Raw genomic sequence first — 12,099 nt, 5'->3', positions numbered from 1 at the left:
AATAACAATTCACCTTAAAATAGAATTGTTTGGAATAGACATCTACAACTAGCTGTTTCAGATGAATTCTTACACTCTTGATAACTGTCATGTATGATTAACTTGGTTTTAGAAATGACTTACCCAGTTTTTATAATGGTAACTTTTTCAGATTAGTTTCACATCTATTGATATGGTATAACATCCTTTCATGCACTTGATTGAGCACTTTCTTGTTTGTTCTTTTGAGTTCTGAATGAGTTGGATTGGATGTTTTTCTTAATGTCGATTCTAAATTGAAAATGACATTGTTACAAAGATGGTTTCTAGGGAAGGATAAAAACTGTTGACATCCCCTTGTGTCTCAAAAGTTTTCTTTTACCCGACCAATAGCATTTTTGCAATGAGAGTATTCACATACACGCACAAAAAGACTTCAAGGAAAATAAAACTTCAGAAGGGCCCTAAAGGCCCTAAAGGCCCCGGGCCCTAAAGGCCCTGGTGAATAATTTCATTTTTAGCAACCTCACATTTCTCAATTCTCTCTCAGACCTAGCTGTCCTATGTTGCATGTAACATTAAAGCTTATTCTCTGATGTAATATACTCTTGTACTCTTAAGTTGATCAATTTCTGTCCCATAATTCCAAATCTTTCATTATTCATCAGTATCAACTACCTATTCAGGGAGGGAGGAAAGCACTAAATATTTTTACTAGTCATACCATGATGTGGGCATCTCTTTCATCCCTCAAAAGTCTAGCTCTTGAAAGAATGATTAAAAAGCAGAACCTCTTTGGGGTTTTGAAAATAATACAATAAAAATAAGATTTAGTCACGGCTCTGTGTTTTAAGCAGTCTGAGTATGTGAACTTTGTTCAACTTTATCTTTTTTTAAAGTGAAAGAAAGAAAAAAAAAGCCAGGCATTCAGTTGAGACCCCAAACAGGCCAACCCTTGGGAATACAGTTACTATAAATCCACATTACTCTAAAACCAGTCCTCAACAGGATCACACGTATTTGCCAGTAAATTAACTGCCTGCCACCACAGAACTGGACACTCTCTAAAGGAAGACAGCAAAATCCAGATCCTTAGCAACATCACAGCATCCACATTATACAATATGCAATAAAAAATTATTAGGTGTGAAGACAAGAAAGTGTGACATAACCAGAGAAAAAAGCCATCAAAATAGATCCAGAGAGCTTCCCTGGTAGCGCAGTGGTTGAGAGTCCACCTGCCGATGCATGAGACACAGGTTCGTGCCCCGGTCCGGGAGGATCCCACATGTCGTGGAGCGGCTGGGCCCGTGAGCCATGGCCGGTGGGCCTGTGCGTCTGGAGCCGGTGCTCCGCAGCAGGAGAGGCCGCGACAGTGAGAGGCCCGCGTACCGCAAAAAAAAAAAAAAAAAAAAAAAGATCCAGAGTTGACACAGATGTTACAAATAGCAGACAGCACTTTAAAAGCTACTATATAAATGTTTAAAATATTAAAGAAAAAGGTTTACATTGAGTGAATAGGTGGTGAGTTTCAGAACAACAAAAACAAAAACAGACAAACCCATATATTCTACAGCTGAAAAATACATTCTTAAATGAAAAATTCACTACATGGGCATAAAAATATACAAGACACTGTAGAAAAAAAGATCAATGAACTTGATAGGTTAATTGGAACTACTCAAACTAAAGCATAGCAAAACGATTTAAAAAAAGAAAAAAAACCTGACATATGAGATAAATAACAAATGGTCTAACCTGTATAGTTGGATCCAGGAGAGGAAGAGTGACGGGAGCAGAAAAATATATATGGAAAAATAAAGATTAAAAAATTTACAAATTTGATTTAAAAAATAAAAACAGATCCAAGAAACTCAAGATGTAAACAGGATAAATAAAAGGAAACTGATCAATTGCTGAAAAAGATGAGAAATTTTAAAAAGCAGTCAGAGTTTGACACATAGCAGTGAACAATAAGAAGAATGAACAACTTACCAGAAAAATGTAATCAAGAAGACAGTGGAACAATGTCTTTAAAGTGCTGAAGTTTAAAAAAGGGTGTCAAACTAAAATTCTATATCCAGTGAAAATATCCTATAATGAAAACTGAAAAAATTTGATACCAGGAGATATGCACTACAAGAAATCTTAAAGGAGGTTCTTCACATTGAAGGTAGTGATATCTGGTGAAACATATATCTACATGAAGGAAAGAAATTCCAGAAATGAAAATTTTAAATTATTTTTCTAATTCCTTAAATTATTTAAAATCTAATTGACTATTAAAATGAAAATGACAGTGTTTAACCAGAAGAAAATTTAAAGCAGAAATTAAGAACTAAGGACATGTAGAAGTAAAATACGTGATAATTATAAGTAATGGGATGAATGGAAGTACACATTTATAAGATGTATATATTACACTGGAAGTGGTATGTTATTTAAGGTAAACTGCAATAAATGTATTCCTTACAGCAACTAGAGAATTTTATAAGGTGTGGCTGTAAAGCCAATAGAGGCAGTAAAGTAGAATACCAAAAAACATTTTAAAATTTGAATTTTTTCCTAGGTGCACAACATAGTGATTTGATATTTCTGTATATTACAAAATGATAAGCACAATAAGTCTAGTTACCATCTGTCATCATACAAAGATATTACAATATTATTGATTATATTCCCAGTGCTGTCCATTTCATCCCCATGACTCTATTTTGCAACTGGAAGTTGGTACTTCTTAATCTCCCTCACTTATTTCACTCATCCCCCAGCCCCCTGCACTGTAAGAATGACCTGTTTGTTCTCTGCATCTAGGAATCTGTTTTATAATGTATGTTCATTTGTTTTTTATGTTCCACATATAAGTGAAACCATACGGTATTTTTTTCTCTCTCTGACTTATTTCATGTAGCAAAATACCCTCCAGGTCCATCCATGTTGTCACAAGTGGCAAGATTTCATTCTTTTTTATGACTGAATTATATATATATGTACATACACACACACACACACACACACCACACCACAGACACAGGTTGCTTCCATATCTTGGCTATTGTAAATAATGCTGCAAGGAACACAAGGGTGCATATATCTAACTGAATTAGTGTTCTTGTTGGAAAAATACCCAGACGTGGAATTACTGGATTGTATGGTAGTTCCATTTTTAATTTTTTGAGGAAACTCCATGCTGTTTTCCATGGTGGTTGTACCAATTTACATTCCCACCAAGAGTGCAAGAGGGTTCCCTTCCTCCACATGCTCACCAACACTAGTTACTTGCCTTGAAGACAGCCTTCTGACACAGATGTGAGGTGATATTGTGGTTTTGATTGCATTTCTCTGATGATTAGTGATGTTGAGCATCTTTCCATATGTCTGTTGGGCATCTGTATGTCTTTTTTGGAAAAATGTCTTTTTGAGGTCCTCTACCCCTATTTCAATTGGTTTTTTTTTTTGAAGTTGGGTTTTAAGAGTTCTTTGTATATTTTGGATATTAATCCCTTATCAGATATATCTTCTCCCAATTCAGTAGAACTTTTTCATTTTGTTTAGTTTCCTTTGCTGTGCCAAAGCTTTTCAGTTTGACGTAGTCCCAATTGTTTGTTTACTTTTGTTTCTCTTGCCTGAGGATACATATCTCCACCAAAAGATACTGGAAAGACTAATGTTAAAGAGCATACTACGTGTGTTTTCTTCTGGGGTTTTTATGGTTTCAAGTGTTATTAAGTTTTGAATCCATTTTGAGTTGATTTTGGTATATGGTGGGAGAAAGTAGCCCAGTTTGATTCTTTTGCATATAGCTGTCCAGTTTTCCCAACACCATTTATTGAAGAGGCTATCTTTTCCCTATTGTATATTCTTCCCTCCTTTGTTATAAATTAATTGACAATAGAAATATGAGCTCATTTCCGGGCTATTTTGTTCCAGTACCATAAAACTTTTCATCACTGTAGCTTCGTAGTATAGTTTGAAATCAGGGAGCATAAGACTTCCTCCAGCCTTGTTCTTTCTCAAGATTATTTTGGCTATGTGAGGTCTTTTGTGTTTCCATACAGATTTTTAAATTATTGGTCTAATTCTGTGATAAATGCCATTGGTATTTGATAGGGATTGCATTGAATCTGTAGATTGCTCTGGGTGGTATGGTTATTTTGACAATACTAACTTTTCCAATCTACGAGCATGGTATATAATTCCATTTGCTTGTATCATCTTCAATATCTTTCATCAATAATTAATTAAAAAAAGAAATCTAGGGGCTTCCCTGGTGGCGCAGTGGTTGAGAGTCCGCCTGCCGATGCAGGGGACACGGGTTCGTGCCTCGGTCCGGGAAGATCCCACATGCCGCATAACGGCTGGGCCCGTGAGCCATGGCCGCTGGGCCTGCGCGTCTGAAGCCTGTGCTCCGCAACGGGAGAGGCCCGTGTACCGCAAAAAAAAAAAAAAAAAAAAAAAAAAAAAAAAAAAAGAAATCTATGCAACAGATTTCTATATATTAATTTTGTATCCTGAAATATTATTTAATTCATTTAGTAGTTCTAATAGGTTTTTTTTGGTGGCATCTTTAGGATTTTCTAAATATACTATCATGTATAAACCATGTATAAACATGGCAGGCCAAAACGGAATGTAATGATATAGTCAAATTGCTAAGAAAAAAACAAACCAAAAAAACCCCAAAAAACAAAACTTTCCAACCAAGAATACTCCACCTAGCAACGTTCTGAATTGTTCTGTCCTTCTGAATCAAAGGAGAGATTTTCCAGACAGCAATAGCTAAAGGAGTTCATCACCACTCAACTAGCCTTACAAGAAATGTTAAAGGGACTTCTTCAAGCTGAAAAGAAAGATGCTAATTAGTAACAGAAAAACATATGAAAATATAATCTCTGATAAATATAAATTTAGAATAATGTAATGGTGATGAGTAAATCACTTAAAAATCTAGTATAAAGGTTAAAAGTAGAAAAAAATAATTATAGCTACAATAATTTATTAATGGTTACATAAGGTAAAAAGATGTAAATTGTGACATCAAAAACATAAAACATGGGGGTGGGAAGAGTAAAACTGCAGAGCTTAGTATGCATTCAAAGTTGTTATCAGTTTAAAATAGACTGTTATAACTATAAGATGTTTTATGTAAGCCTCATGGAAACCACAAAGCAAAAACCTATAGTACATACACAAAAGATAAAGGAATCTAAACATACCACTACAGAATATCATCAAATCACAAAGGAAGAGAACAGAGCTTCCCTGGTGGCGCAGTGGTTGAGAGTCCGCCTGCCGATGCAGGGGACACGGGTTCGTGCCCCGGTCCGGGAAGATCCCACATGCCGCAGAGTGGCTGGGCCCGTGAGCCATGGCCGCTGAGCCTGCGCGTCTGGAGCCTGCGCTCCGCAACGGGAGAGGCCACAACAGTAAGAGGCCCACATACCGCAAAAAAAAACAAAAAACAAAAAACAAAAACAAAAAAACAAAGGAAGAGAACAAGATAAGGAGGAACAAATGAACTGGAAAACAATTTACAGAAATTAATTAGTCAGAAAACAACAAAATGGCAATAGTAAGTTCACACTATCAATAGCTACTTTAAATGTAAATGGACTAAATTCTCCAATCAAAAGACGTAAAATGGCCGAATGGATAAACAAACAAACAAACCAAATTATATGCTGCCTACAAGAGACTCACATTAGCTTTAAGGATACACACAGACTGAAAGTGAAGAGATGGAAAAAGATATTCCATGTAAATAAAAATGAAAAGAAAGCAGAAGTAGCTATGCTTTTGTCAGACAAAATAGACTTCTATCCCGAGTATAATACAAGACAAAGAAGGTCATTATATAATATTAAGGGTCAATCCAACAAGAGGATATAGCAAACATAAATATTTATGCACCCAACATAGTAGCACCTAAATATGTAAGCAAATATTAACAGATTTGAAGAAAGAGACAGCAATACAATAACAGTAGGGGATTTCAATACCCTGCTGTGATAAACAATTACAATTAATACTAAGGAGATTGAATCAATAATCAAAAATCTCCCAACAAAGAAAAGTCCAGGACTAAATGTCTTAACTGGTGAATTCTACAAAACATTTAAGGAGTAGTTAATACCCATCCTTCTCAAGTGAGTCCAAAAATCTGAAGAGAAGGGAACGCTTCCAACCTCGTTTTATGAAGCCAGCATTAATTAAGCCAGCTCAGGGACTGAAATAGTTGATATTGTTAAAATATCCATCCTACACAAAGCAGTGTACAGATTCAGTGAAATCCTTATCAAAATTCCAGTGGCATTTTTCACAAAAATAGAATAATTGTAAAATTTGTATGGAACCACAAAAAACTTAAAAATTCAAAGGAGTCTTTAGAAAGAAGAGGAGCAAAGCTAGAGGCATAACACTTTCTGATTTCAAAGTATATTACAAAGCTATATCAATCAAAACAGTACAGTATTGGCATAAAAGTACACATAGATCAATCAAACATAAGAGAGCCCAGATTTAAAGCCATGCATTTACAGTCAATTAATTTTTGACAAAGGATCCATGAATATAAAATGGGGAAAGGAGGGGCTTCCCTGGTGGCGCAGTGGTTTAGAGTCCACCTGCCAATGCAGGGGACACGGGTTCGTGCCCCAGTCCGGAAGGATCCCACATGCCGTGGAGCGGCTGGGCCCGTGAGCCATGGCCACTGAGCCTGTGCGTCTGGAGCCTGTGCTCCGCAACGGGAGACGCCGCAATAGTGAGAGGCCTGCATACTGCAAAAAAAAAAAAAGGGGGGGGGGGAAGGATAGTTTCTTTAATAAATGGTGCTAGGAAAACTGGACAGCCAAATGTAAAAAACTGAAACTGGACCATTATCTTACACCATATACAAAAATCAAGGCAAAATATATTAAAAACTGGACTGTGAGACCTGAAAGCATAAAATTCCTAGAAGAAACCATAGGAGGTAAACTCCTTGACATAGGTTTTGGCAATGATTTGTTTTTTTGGATTTGACAACAAAGGCAAAGCCAATAAAAGAAAAGTAAACAAGTGGGACTACATCAAACTAAAAAGCTTCTGCATGTCAAAGAAAACCAACAAAATGAAATGGCAACCTATGGAATGGGAGAAAATATATGCAATATATGCAAAACATATATCTGATACGGGATTAATATCTAAAATATATAAAGAACTCAATAGCAAAAATCAAACAATCCAATTAACAAACGGACAGAGAAACTGAATAGACATTTCTCCAATGACATACAGATAGCCAACAAGTACATGAAAAAGTGGTCAACATCACTAACCATCAGGGAAATCAAAAGTATCTCACACATATTAAAATGGCTGTCATCAAAAAGACAAGAGATAACAAGTGTTGGCTAGGATGTGGGGAAAAGGGAACACTTGTGCACTGTTGATGGGGATGTAAATTGGTGTAGCTACTATAGAAAACAGTATGAAAGTTCCTCAAAAAGTTTTTTAAAAATACATCATATGACCCAGCAATTCCACTTCTGGCTATATGTCTGAAGGAAAGAAAATCACTGTCTCAGAGAAATATATGCACCTCTGTTTCACTGAAGTATTATTTACAATAGCCAAGACATGGAAATAACTTAGGTGTCCATCAATGGACAAATAAAGAAAATGTGGTATATATACAAAATGGGATATTACCCAGCCATAAAAAAGAAGGAAATCCTGTTATCTGTTACAACATGGATGAATTTTGAGGCCATTATACTAAAATGGCAGAGAAAGGCAAATACTGCATGATCTCACTCATGTGGAATCTAAAAAAACCCAACTTACGGAAACAGAGAACACATTGGTGGTTCCCTGAGGCAGGGGGGTAGGGAAAATGGATCAGGGTGGTCAAAAGGTACAACAAACTTCCAGCTATAAGATAAACAGTTTCTGGGTATTGAATGCACAGCATCTTGACTACCTTTAACAATACTGTATTGTATATTTAAAAGTTGGTAACCTTTAAGATGTGATCTAAGAAGTTCTCATCACGAGAGAACAACAATTTGTAACTATGTGAGGTGATTGAGGTTAACTAAACTTGTGGTAATCATTTCACAACATGTACATATATCAAATCATTATGTTGTATACCTTAAACTAATTTATATCTCAATAAAACTTAAAGATATATGAAGTAAAAATGGACAGAACTAAAGGGAGAAATAGACAAATCCACAACTACAGTTGGAGATTTTAATATGCATCTTTCAGTAACTGGTCAAAGAGAAAAAAAATTAGTATATTAAAGATTTCAATAGTATTATTAACCACTGACCTAACTAACATTTATAGAACACCTATACCCACAAACTGCATAATACACTTTAAGTGTACATAGAACACAAACAGACCAACCATATGCTGTGATAAAACAAGTTGCAAAAAATTTCAAAAGACTGAAATTCTTACTAAATACATCTCTCACCATAGTGCAATTAATTTAGAAAGCAGTAACAAAGAACTGGTAACTAACTAGCTATTATATCTCTGGATAGACAGAGAACTTTTATTTGGAAATTAAATAGCTAATGCACATGTCAATGAAGAAAGCACAAGGAGATTAAAACATATTTTGTATTGAATAATAACACAAATATCCAAAGTTGTCACATGCAGCTAATGCAGTGCACAGAGGGAAACATATAGTTTTGAATTCTAATATTAGAAAGAAGACAGGTTTAAAATCAATGATCTAAGTTTCCATCTACAGGGGCTAGAAAAATACGAGCAAAGTTAAACACAAAGTAAGTGGAAGGTAGGAAATAAAGAGTGAAAATTAATGAAACAAGACAAAAAATAGAGAAAATCAACGAAACTAAACATTCTTTAAAATTTTTAGAACAGAATTGATAAACTTCTAACTAGATTGATCAAGCAAAAAAAAAAGAACACAAATCTCTGAAAAGAACAAAAGAGACATCACTATATATTATACAGACATTAAAAGCTTAATACAGGAATATTATGAACTCTACGCCAGTAAATTTGTTAAACTTGAGGGAGGAGAAAACTTTACCTAAGTCTCAATGTGCTTTGATCTCTTAGGAAGGAATATGGATCATGATCATTCAAATAAGCAAATATAGACTCCCACTAGTGTGCCCAACCACAAGGCTTCAGTTAACGAATTAGGAAGAAATACGTAAGGAAGATACTTCTGGGTAGAAAGAGCATTATACCTAGAGAAAGGGAAGGGGGTATGCAACTTTAAAAGTGCTGCTGGAGATCCTTTTTGACCCACCTCCCAGAGAAATGGAAATAAAAACAAAAATAAACAAATGGGACCTAATGAAAGTTAAAAGCTTTTGCACAGCAAAGGAAACCATAAAAAAGACAAAAAGACAATGCTCAGAATGGGAGAAAATATTTGCAAATGAAGCAACTGACAAAGGATTAATCTCCAAAATATACAAGCAGCTCATGCAGCTCAATATCAAAAAAACAAACAACCCAATCCAAAAATTGGCAGATGACGTAAATAAGACATTTCTCCAAAGAAGATATACAGTTTGCCAACAAACACATGAAAAGATACTCAACATCACTAATCATTTGAGAAATGCAAATCAAAACTACAATGAGGTATCACCTCACACCGGTCAGAATGGCCATCATCAAAAATCTACAAACAATAAATGCTGGAGAGGGTGTGGAGAAAGGGAACCCTCTTACACTGTTGGTGGGAACGCAAACTGGTACAGCCACTATGGAGAACAGTTAGGAGGCTCCTTAAAAAACTAAAAATAGAACTACCATATGACCCAGCAATTCCACTACTGGGCATATACCCTGAGAAAACCATAATTCAAAAAGTCATGTACTACAATGTTCACTGCAGCACTATTTACAATAGCCAGGATATGTTAGCAACCTAAGTGTCCATCGATAGATGAATGGATAAAGAAGATGTGGCACATATATACAATGGAATATTACTCAGCCATAAAAAGCAACGAAATTGACTTTTTTGCAGTGAGGTGGATGGACCTAGAGTCTGTCATACAGAGTGAAGTCAGAGAAACAGAAAAATACCTTATGCTAAGACATATATATGGAATCCAAAAAAAAAAGAAAATGTTCTCATGAACCTCGGGGCAGGACAGGAATAAAGACACAGACGTAGAGAATGGACTTAAGGACACAGGGAGGGGGAAGGGTAAGCTGGGACAAAGTAAGAGGGTAGCATTGACATATATACACTACCAAATGTAAAATAGCTAGCTAGTGGGAAGCAGCTGCATAGCACAGGGAGATCAGCTTGGTGCTTTGTGATCACCTAGAGGGGTGGGATAAGGAGGGTGAAAGGGAGACACAAGAGGGAGGGGATATGGGGATATACGTATGCATATAGCTGGTTCACTTTGTTATACAGCAGAAACACAACACTGTAAAGCAATTATACTCCAATAAAGATGTTAAAAAAAAAAGTGCTGCTGGGCAATGGACAATTGTGAGATTATGGTCAAAGGCTAGGCTACCTCTTCCCTGCCACCACCTAAAGGCCCAGGTCAAAAATGGGGGCAGAGTTCCCACTCATCTGACTAAGAAAGGGAGGTGGCAAGTTACACCTCCCCTCTTCCTCCTAAAACATGTAAAGGCTTACAGAAGAGTCCCCCAAAATCCAAGGGAAAAGGTACACACCTTACCCAAGCATGGGTGTGACTAAAGTTGTTCAGGGCAGAGCTAAGAGCTTTATAAAAACTGTGCAGCACTGAAGGATCTATGCAAAGCAATGGCAAACATCTTTCATCTATTTAACAATACTTTCTAAGCTAAACAGAACTTAAAGGGAATTTTAAAAACTCAGTCAGTTCTGGAGTGTTTGAGCTTTTAGACTACTCCTAGAAAGTTAGAGAGACCATTATTCATTTATCTTTGAATTCTTTCAATGTTGTGGAGGGTAATGTTTTATATAAAATACACATTTAATAATGTTTCCTAAACAAAGAATTTGAAGGGATAATAAAACGAAGAAACAAGAAAAAGCTAGGACATTTAAAAACTATGTCCTGAAAGGAAATAACATGTTCTGAAGGCTGGTCAAGGGTGCAAAGTATATTAGTCAGATACTTAAATATGGTGACTTCCCTTGACTGAATATGAAGGAACACTAAATCTTCCATGAAGGCTTAGCAACACTATAAACTAATTTATGATATAACTTTTCATGCTAGGCTATCTCTCACAACCTAAAAAGGGGTGGCAGAACCTACGTGAAACTAGGAAGTTTTCAGTCAGTATAAAAAGCATGTTCTACCTCCTAAGACAAAATGCATCAGTCCTTAGAGCAGGTAAAAAGACTTTACCCTAATTATAATGTACAGCCAAAGCTGTCTATATGACAAAATGTGGAAAAAGACATTCTTTTTTTCTTACCATCTCCCTTTAAGGTAGAAAGAAGACGATCTTACCATTTCTACTTTATAGATACAAAAACTAGGATTCTAAAAGGCTCAAAACACCCAGCTCAGTAAGACCACCAAATAGGTCTTATCTCATTCTAGTGAGATCTATCCAGAAGCTTGATGAAGTCTTCCACTATCATTCCCAGTACTAGAATAATATGTGGGTGACATCTTCAACACTGAAATCCATTTCACTTGGGTTACTTCAGCTCAGGGAAGACTATGGCATAATGGAAAAGAAAAAAATAATAAACAGAAAAAAATTATGTTTTGATATGACTATAACCTTCCAATCTAGTCAGTGAAGAAGAATAAGGTACAGAACACTGTATATATTATGCTATCATTTTATAGGAAATTACTGAAAAATGATATGCAGAGAAATTTGAATAGACATTAAAAATCTCTGTAAAGACTCATAAGAAATGAGTGTCATGGATTTTTTCAGAGGAGGGGAAACGAATAGCTAGGACAGTGGTAGAAGGGAGACCTTTTTAATCTTTTACCCTTTTTATACTTTTAGAATTTTGAACTGAGACCACAGTAACTATTCAATAAGTTAAAGTAACGTTTAAAAATGAAAAAAACATTATTATAAAAGATTAGATAACAAAGACTGAAAACAGAATAAACAATACTAATTGTCACACACAAAAGAAATGGAGTTTTG

Source organism: Grampus griseus, assembly GCF_964374135.1.
Source record: "Grampus griseus genome assembly, chromosome: 17".
Taxonomy (NCBI): Eukaryota; Metazoa; Chordata; class Mammalia; order Artiodactyla; family Delphinidae; genus Grampus; species Grampus griseus.
The sequence above is the reverse complement of the archived record's forward strand: the minus strand, read 5'-3'. Positions refer to the sequence as shown.